Source organism: Filicampus tigris, chromosome 7, assembly GCF_054856515.1.
Source record: "Filicampus tigris isolate MCC_2025a chromosome 7, RoL_Ftig_1.0, whole genome shotgun sequence".
Taxonomy (NCBI): domain Eukaryota; kingdom Metazoa; phylum Chordata; class Actinopteri; order Syngnathiformes; family Syngnathidae; genus Filicampus; species Filicampus tigris.
The window spans coordinates 18446863-18455892 of record NC_141223.1 but is presented as its reverse complement, the minus strand read 5'-3'; the positions used below and the strand labels follow the sequence as shown (position 1 = coordinate 18455892).

The 9030-nt window shown below is 39.8% G+C and overlaps 1 protein-coding gene across 1 annotated transcript in view; it reads left to right on the top strand.

The window, feature by feature from the left end:
- The first annotated feature begins 6844 nt into the window (after positions 1-6844).
- Positions 6845-9030, top strand: part of ptgir (prostaglandin I2 receptor) — a 28286-nt gene continuing 26100 nt past the window's right edge. The window contains exon 1 of the mRNA XM_086035891.1: positions 6845-6930. The gene's annotated coding sequence lies outside the window, so the exon portion shown is untranslated. The remainder of the gene's footprint in view (positions 6931-9030) is intronic.

Below are 9030 nucleotides of genomic sequence, written 5' to 3'. Positions count from 1 at the left end.
GGTCCTATGGCATGCTCATGCTTTAGCCTGTGCCAGACTGCTCTTGTTTTTCAGCTCACGAGTGACATCAATGATTCATGAGGAATGCCCCTTGAATAATCCACTCTCATATCACCAACACTGACCGCATTCTGGAAAAAGTGCAATTAATCAGAATGAAACAAGACACCTTTGACAAACTGGCAAACCCAGCAAGGAAGGGGAAAAAAACTGCACATTTCCCCAACTGTCAAAAATTCACTTTCATGATTAACAGACATCTTCAAAGCCCTAACTATCAACGATTGTTTTTTTTTTTCTGCTTATTTGAAGTCCCTCTCGCCCCTAAAGTGGGAGAACCAGCAAATAGATATAGAAAGCACACTGAAGCACTGTACTTACAAACAACTACAATGAGCACAGTCTTCCAGAATCAAACTGTTGCCATCATAAAACCTTTATTAGTACATTGGTGCCTACAGTATATCCAGGCTTTGACTTTCGAGCAAACATTTGAGATGTGAGTGCTGTTATGGTGGCAATGAACTTGAAATAATTTTACAACAAGCTTCAGTTTTGCAGCATGAAGAGCAGAGTTCACAGTTCCAGCAAGTCGCCCAATCCTCGAGAGGAGCCGCAAACCATCACACTATCACCACCAGGATAGTGTGAATCCAGTCATTGGAAACACTTCTTATGTTGCAATGTAAACTTCTTTGTTAACGACGCCTCCTAGTGTCGTCACTAATGTGATGGTAATTTCACTTGACAGATTGACCTTGATAGACCCACTTTCTGACTGTTCTTTTTCGGAAATGTTGTATAACGTTTATGCAGCGTTATGTCCGATGTAACAAGACACACACCTTGCAGTAAGTTCAACTTTCGTCTTGTTTTTTTTTAAATTAAAAAAATGGAAAGAGAAGGGATTTGTCACACACAAATCCCAAATGCATGCCCGTCAACTTGTACGTTTTCCCCGTATTTTATAAATTTTTTGATCATTTTAAATAGTGTACGCCGTATAACGATTTTTGCACGTTTTTTTTTTTTTTGTTAGACCGATCTCGTCTTGCCCATTTCGGCTCTAATCCGGAGCGTCCGTTAGCGATTCCAACTGTAAATTTCGGCCGATTTTCACGAGCAAATACCCCCCACCCCCAAGTTGAGCGATAAACACTGTGTAAGATTCTACATAGAAATGTCCGTTCCGTTTCCCCCCACCTCTCCCGCTGAGCGATAAATACTGTGTAAAATTATATACAGAAATGTACGGGCAAATTACAACTTTTGTAAGATCCAGCACAGCGCGGGGTTGACAGGTATGCAAATGTTGACTTTTTTACGCATGTTTTTTTTTCCATTGAAATCTAAATTGTAGCACTTTGGGCAACAAAAAAATATGTTCTTTTTGGCACAATTCATTCTCCCTTAAAGAGGTGTGTATAAGTAACCATGGACCCTTATCAGAACAGCGAATCCTCAGATTCCATTACGGCTGGAATGACCTCAAATTACCGGTAGCTCTGGCTGATTCCATTTGTCTAGTTTTTGTCTGTAACTTGTCTGCAGGATGGGGGAGGTCCTGGCTGTCTCTGGGTAATTTCCACACCACCACTCTGGTAGTATGTGGGTGGGTATCAAAACCATTTCACACCAACTATATTGAGGTCATATATCACAACGCTGATCCCAGATCTTTGAAAACTAAATCAAAAAGCATTGTCAAATTTTCCATCGACCCATTTTCTACACCGCTTATCTGGCCAGCTACATAGTTTTATGTGGCCCGCTAAACTAAATGAAGTGTGCCTACTTCATGTCTCTTGCTAAACGATTTTGTCTTTTAAATGTGGCAGAAATCCTGTTATTACAAGTGTTTTATTGTTTTTTGTAACATAAATTGAACAATTGTTGTCATTTTTTTCATGACTTCTGATTTCAAATTCATTTTGTTGTTAAACAATATGAAATGCAGGGGAAATCGTGTTAAAAGTAATAGAAATATTATACGTTTACAGAACATGATTTTTACAGTCGTAAAATGCCTCTGACAAAAAATGTGGCCAGTAACTGAGCCAATGTCGGGTTATTCTACCCAGCGCATTGGGTTCATGATTTGACCCAGCACATTGGGCCAAGATTTTGATCCAACAAAGATGTTAAAAACTGCCCATACTCAGTGATGAGATAAAAGCTGCCAAGAGATGGGTTACCAGGTTATCAGTATCACTATAGTTAAAAAATACCAACATTCTCAATAGCAATTTGCCCCTGTCAGGGGTTTCCAAAGTAAGTTTTGTAAACTTACAGTATATTACTGTATTTGTACAGCTTGGTGGCAGCTGGTGGCATCTCGCTTTGTTCCTAGGAATGCAATTTTCGTTTTGAAAACTCATTTGATACAACATGGCAGTTTTGATTGGCCCTCTGTAACGTTGCGACGCCGCTCACTTGCAATTCAGATGTTGAATCGCAGCAAAACTAGTGGCCATCCGCAAAAACTAGATACAGGAGCCTCCACCCTGCTCAAAACAGTTCAATCGGCCACCAGTTCGGTGTGCAGCGGGCCTAATATTCACGTTGTCAGAATGTGGTGGGAAGCGGGAGTACCTGGAGAAAACGCACGCGAGCATGCGAACATGTGAACGGTTAAGCATTTTCATTAACGAAACAAACAAAAAATGTAAACACTAAAAAAAACAACAACCTGAAACTACATCCTACGTTTATAAAACAAACTGAAACTATAATTCTTGAGAAAATGTCCTTGATTTTCATCTGTCAATTGATTTGATAAGAATTGTCCATCCATCCATTATCGATACCGCTTCTCCTCACAAGGGTCGCGGGGCCTGCTGGAGCCTATCCCAGCAGTCTTCGGGCAGTAGGCGGGGGACACCCTGCCAGCCAATCGCGGGGCACACAGAGACAAACATCCGCACTCACAATCACACCTGGGGGCAATTTAGAGAGTCCAATCAACTTACCATGCATGTTTTTGGAATGTGGGAGGAAGCCGGAGTACCCCGAGAAAACCCACGCAGGCACGGGGAGAACCTGCAAACTCCACACAGGGAGGCCGGAGCCGGGATCGAACCCACGACCTCTGAACTGTGAGGCGGACGTGCCAACCAGTTGACCACCGTGCCGCCCTTGATAAGAATTGTAATTTACTTTATTAAATAATACTTAGTGGAACCGTGGAACACAACATGCAAATCCTCGTAGAAAGGCCACAGTGCCATGATAAAAATCAAATGAACACAGAAACTGACAAATGAGTACTTTTTGAACTTGTCATAAGCACAGCACAAATACCGGTAAGTCATGTCATATGCTAGTTGAGCAAATTATGTTGGTAGTTTTAGGAATTCCAGGCAGTCATCAATCAAGCAAAAATATGGAATGACATGAACAAAGAAAACTCAAAAGCCAATTAAAAGATCTCAATGACCTGCAGATGGAGGTTTCCATGGCGATACGAAATGTTTAGTGTGACAATACGGCAGTTACGCAACCTTCGTGTGTCCTTCAAAAGAATTCATTTATTTGATTTCTGAGTCTTTGGAAACATTGCTTTCAATCATCTGATCAAAGTTTATTGTTTTTCCCTTTTATCACTTCCCATTAACTGCTATGTTGGTGTTTTTACAATAACGTAACAACTTGAACAATACTTGCCTTGCTTAAGGCAGATATCAAAAGCTGATGTTTTTATGTCGTAAAAAAGATGGCACGCTGTCCTGTGACAATGACTACAAGACTCAATTCCAGGCTGGCAATTTTCTTATATTTTCTTCTGTGGAAAACAACTGGCCTTCCAGTAAAATTCATACAAATGTGTCCAAATGTTGTTCACTTCCTGGTTCTAAGTCCGTCAAGACACATTTTCGCTCTGTCCTTTTCTGCATTGGCTTTTATTTGATCTGTGTGTTGAATATACCATTAAGGCCAAGCCATTACATTTGTGCATATCCTGTCTCTGAAAGTGGACACTTAACGTATAACCGCAACCTTTTAGTGTCTGTTTGCGTGTAAAGCCGATCTCCTGCATTGTAATACAGCAATGACAACTTGTCAAGACCCACTTTAGATCCACAGATGCCGTGTGTGCTTTGAGAATGTGTCTTGGAAGCATGTCCAGACTGAGCCAGGCTGTCATCCGCAACCGAGGAAAATCCACATGGGAATAATGCATTTTTCAACCCACACATCCCACCAATATCTTCATTGTACTGCAAGACTTGAAAGTTCATGCGGCGAGTGCAGTTTAGGAAGCAACCTGATTCCCCATTAAGCGAACACTGGCACTGTCCTGTCCTAATTGTGTTTTTGGTCAATTATGCAAACAGAGACGGCAACAGGAAACGATGCTAAATGTGATTACTTCCAATCATTTCTATTCGCATGTGTTTGGTTTGATTTTTTTCCTGCCGAGTTGTCTGACTCGTGCTCTTGTGTTTGCTTGTCATGAAAGCCAAACAAGAAGGGAGCACATGAATGGACAAACTTCACAGGAACAGGATCTTTTGCTTTACATTCTATTTAAATGGCATTCTGGAGTTGAATTTACACCCTTTAATTTCTTGTGCGATGACTTAAAACACGGCGGTACCTTAATATATGAGTCAACATATAATTGTTTTTCACGACTCGTCAACTGCCCGATTTTTCGCTTTGACTTGCGACATAAATGAAGAGATTGAAATTTACTGTCAATCAAAACATAAAACAAAGACAATTAAACATTGATTATTTCCAATAATTGTACAACTTTGCCTTAAAATATGCTTGTTTAATGCTAACACATAATGGAAAACCCCATAGGCAGGCTAACAAATATAATCTATTTAGCAGTGTAATAACACTTTGTAATGGGTATTTGAACACAAATGGTGGGGCAACGAATGTAGACAGTCACTACAACAATACAAGCATATATTCTTTATCTACTGCGAAAAATGACTATTCCTGCAGTTTGCTGAATCAGTTACAGTAGTTGTGAAAAGTTTTCATGTGTGTCTTCATGAATGTATTATACTACCCCCCCGGTGGCCAAGAATGAATTAATCATGATGCCCAACCTGTTCAATTCTTTAAGTTCTATTTGATCATGTCAATATTAAATGTTTTATGAAGTACAGTATTATTGATTATTTTCCTTTCAAAAAACACTGCAAAAATGTGCAATGTTTGTGCATACTACCAAGAAGCATTTCCCCTTTTTCCCGACTGGACTGGCCAGCTGGAGAGCAGATGCCAGGTGGGCCGGTGTCTTTATTTTATTTTCTATAATTTTTCCTAAAGAGATTGGAATGTCGGCGCTGATTTTTTTTTCTTTCTTTTTTTTTGTGCCAGTCCAGCCCTGGTTGTCATGGTAATGGCTCGAGATAATCGTTAGTGACTTAGCTTCAGGAAACAAAGAAGGGAATTTTGCACTGTTTGGATGCATTCTTATCAACTATTTCCAATTAGCTTGATTTACCTGAACTATGTAATAATGCGTGGATGTGTGGATTCATGTTTAATTCATGTAAATCACACTGAGTTCCAACAGTGAATCTTAAACTGCGGTTCCCTTGGGGCAGGGGTGTCAAACTCATTTTTGTCGGGGGCCACATAATAGATGAATAACTAGTTTTGAAATCAGAAGCCAATAAATAGTTTGTTCAACTATTTTCAATGTATTTTAAAGTGGGACGCAAGTCAACGCAAACATTTTTTTTTAAGAATATATTCTATGCAAGCACACTAGTTGAAAGAAGGCATTCTGGTAAATATTGTGTTTGTGGAATAAATGTTAATCCACTCGTCTTTAGCCCTCCGGGGGCGGCCATTTTGTCTTCTGTCGACTGAAAATGACATCACAACTGCTCACAACGACCAATCACGGCTCAGATTCAGAAAACAGGTCAGCTGTGATTGGTCGTTGTGAGCAGTTGTGATGCATTTTCAGTCGACAGAAGACAAAATGGACGCCCCCAGAGATGGCTAAAAACGAGTGCATTTTGCTGCTTAACTTATAGTCCACAAACGCAGAATTAATTAGAATGCCGTGTTTCAACAAGTGGGCCTGCTGGGAACATATTCTTGAAAAAAAATACGGTCGGGTTGACTTCATCTTTAAAGGAGGGATTGGTGACAAATGTTTGAAATATCTCATATGTAGTGTTAAAAGTGAAGAAAATTTGAAAGAAACATGTCAAATCAACACACATGATTTGCCTTCGCGGGCCACATAAAATGATGTGGCGGGCCGGATCTGGCCCCCGGACCTTGAGTTTGACATCTTTGCCTTAGGGGGTCCACAAAGTTATTGCAATACCTTCTGTCTTAGCATTGAAAAAAGTTTACCAATCACTGCCCCCTATTCTAGTTTCGAGTCAATTAAAAACTGATATGATTGCGATGTATCATGAATCTGACTTCACTGCATGAATAACATTTTTTTATAAACCAAAAAATACACTTTTTGTACCCCCCGCCCCCTCCAAAAAAACGACCACTTTTTAATTCCAATAACATCTAAGGGTGCAGATGATACAAAATAATTGGTTATGTTCGAGGATTTTGACGGGGACTTTGGAAACATTTCCCCACTGCCTTAGAAAATCGGAAAAACTTCACTTCACTTCCTGTTCTCGGTTGTAATCTATTTTGTTTCATCCTTTGGTGCAACAGTGTTACAAACAGTAGGTGTGGCGTTATGAGAGCAGGCGGGGCGAGCGAGTGCGAGAAAAGGGGAGCGAAAGAGAGAGAGAGAGAGAGAGAGAGAGAGAGAGAGAGAGAGAGAGAGAGAGAGAGAGAGAGAGAGAGAGAGAGAAAGAGAGAGAGCGAGAGCGAGAGCGATCAGTCAAACAGTGGTGTTGCTGAGCGCTGCTTTCAAACTTCAATCGTCCTTTCAGCGTGGCCCACATGTGGACCACCTGTGAACAAGGCCATGAGAAGGTGAGTTATCATTTTCCGCTTTTAATGGATTCTAAGACTTTCCGCATCAATGAGAGGAATTGTGCAGTTTCCTCTGTTTTCTTTGCAATGTGCAATGAGCAGAGAGTCAAGTGTATGAAGAAATGTTCGACTGTTTCAACTATCAACTCCAAGCTTAGCATTCCAAAAGCCTTGTGTGAGTTTAAAAAAAAAAAATGGACCAATGGGGCAGAATTATGACTGAACCTCGTGAACTCTGCCTCATAAGTGGAAATTATAAGATATTTTACTACGATTTATGGCTCTGCATTTGCTGTTTATCCCACATAATTCATGTTTTTGCAATTTATAATGCCATTTGTATCCAAAATTGGCATTATAATACAGAATAAATATATACATGGTATAAATCGTAGTACAGAAAATAAAAAGTGAGTATAGTTTTCCGGGTATGGATGGGCATTTGACTAAATTTCCTTGATCAACTTATGCTGGGTAACTTTCGTCAATTAGTCGATTATTGTTTATGATGTAGGATTCACTCTCTGAATGTGTTTCCATGCCGTTTTGAGCAGTATAATTATGACCAGAGAAGTTTTGCCATAACGGTAACTGCAAGGATGTACGAAACTCAACTGTTGCATTTTAGAGCAGTGTTTGTCAGCCTTTATTGCGCCACGGCACACATTTTGTATTACAAACATCTCACAAAGCGTCTCAAAAAGCATACATGCAGAAATAATGCTGAGCTTGATTCAGTTTACACGCAAATGTACACAGTCAGATTGAAATCTGGGCCTTGTTAGTTGAAGGCAAATCTATTATTGTTGAATGAATGTCAGCAAGTGGGTTCAAAGGTTAATTGGTCCTCCCACATAGTTTAAGGACATTTAATTGGTTGTTGGTTGCTGTTAATTAGTCACCTACTGCTACCATGCAGATTTTTAAATATGTATTATTATTTTTTTTAAATCTACTTGTCTATCTCGGAAATCCCCAACGTATGGCGATCACTTTCATAGGTCTTTTCAGTATGCTTACTACAATGACTTTGATATGTGGGGAAAGGAGCGCTACAGTTTCTGATGAACTTTTTAGTTTATTGAATGCCAGGAGAACAGTAGAAGACATAAACACAATGAGAACACTCACGCATCTGCCCAGACACTCACATGCAAACTCGCCATAACTTCAGCCAAACTCCTTCGCCGACATCAGATGCCACCTCATCAGGCCCCGCGTCTTAACGGCATTCTCCAACACACTGATACAATACCTACATTATTTGTTTGTGTGTATTTACATTTGTTTACAATGTACAGTACTGCATTTGGGAGGGGTAAAACTATGAAAACCATGTGTGTTTTATTTATTTGTATTTTCTCTGTTCAGTAGGTTGCATATTTTGAGTCTGCACACCGCAATGAATTAAGTGAAAGTAGATCATTTGCACAACCGACACATCTGCCACAGCTGGAATCAACAGCAAATTAATTTAAGATTGAATCAAAATTGTGTTGTACACAGCTCACAGAAAGTTAGGAATATACTGCTTTCAGGTGAAATTTCAGGATGAACCCAAAAATGCCCAAGAGCCTTTCCAGGTTAACTTAATCTTACCTTCTGTAGACTTTTGATTGCACGTTTCCAACTGTTCACCGTTTCAGTACTTTTTGCTAAATTTGCCGTTCTCTAACAAGGAGCTAAAGAGCGAAAATTCACAACATCTGTTTTATACATAGTTTGGTTACATTTACTGGATCAATTAGAAGTGGCAAGTGCAAGGCGTCAGACAGAGGCCAGTTTGCAGGCTAGAGGTTAGAGTGCCTCAACGTGTCATCAGCTACATCAAATACAGAATGACTCACGGTCACAGAAGTGGAGGTACTTGGGAATAAAAACAAAAACACCAGTTTTGAATTCTGCTGTTCAACTTTTTGTAAGAGAACAGGAGACATTGAACAGCTGGACATAGATTTAAAAGTTTGATCAAATTCACTTCACCTGCAAAGGTTATAGTGCATTTTAGGTTCATCTTGAAATTTGGTCCTAAATATATCTCCTAGTCTTTGCGAGTAGTCTATTTTTGTGGTAAGGAAATGTTGTTGCTCTCACCCACAG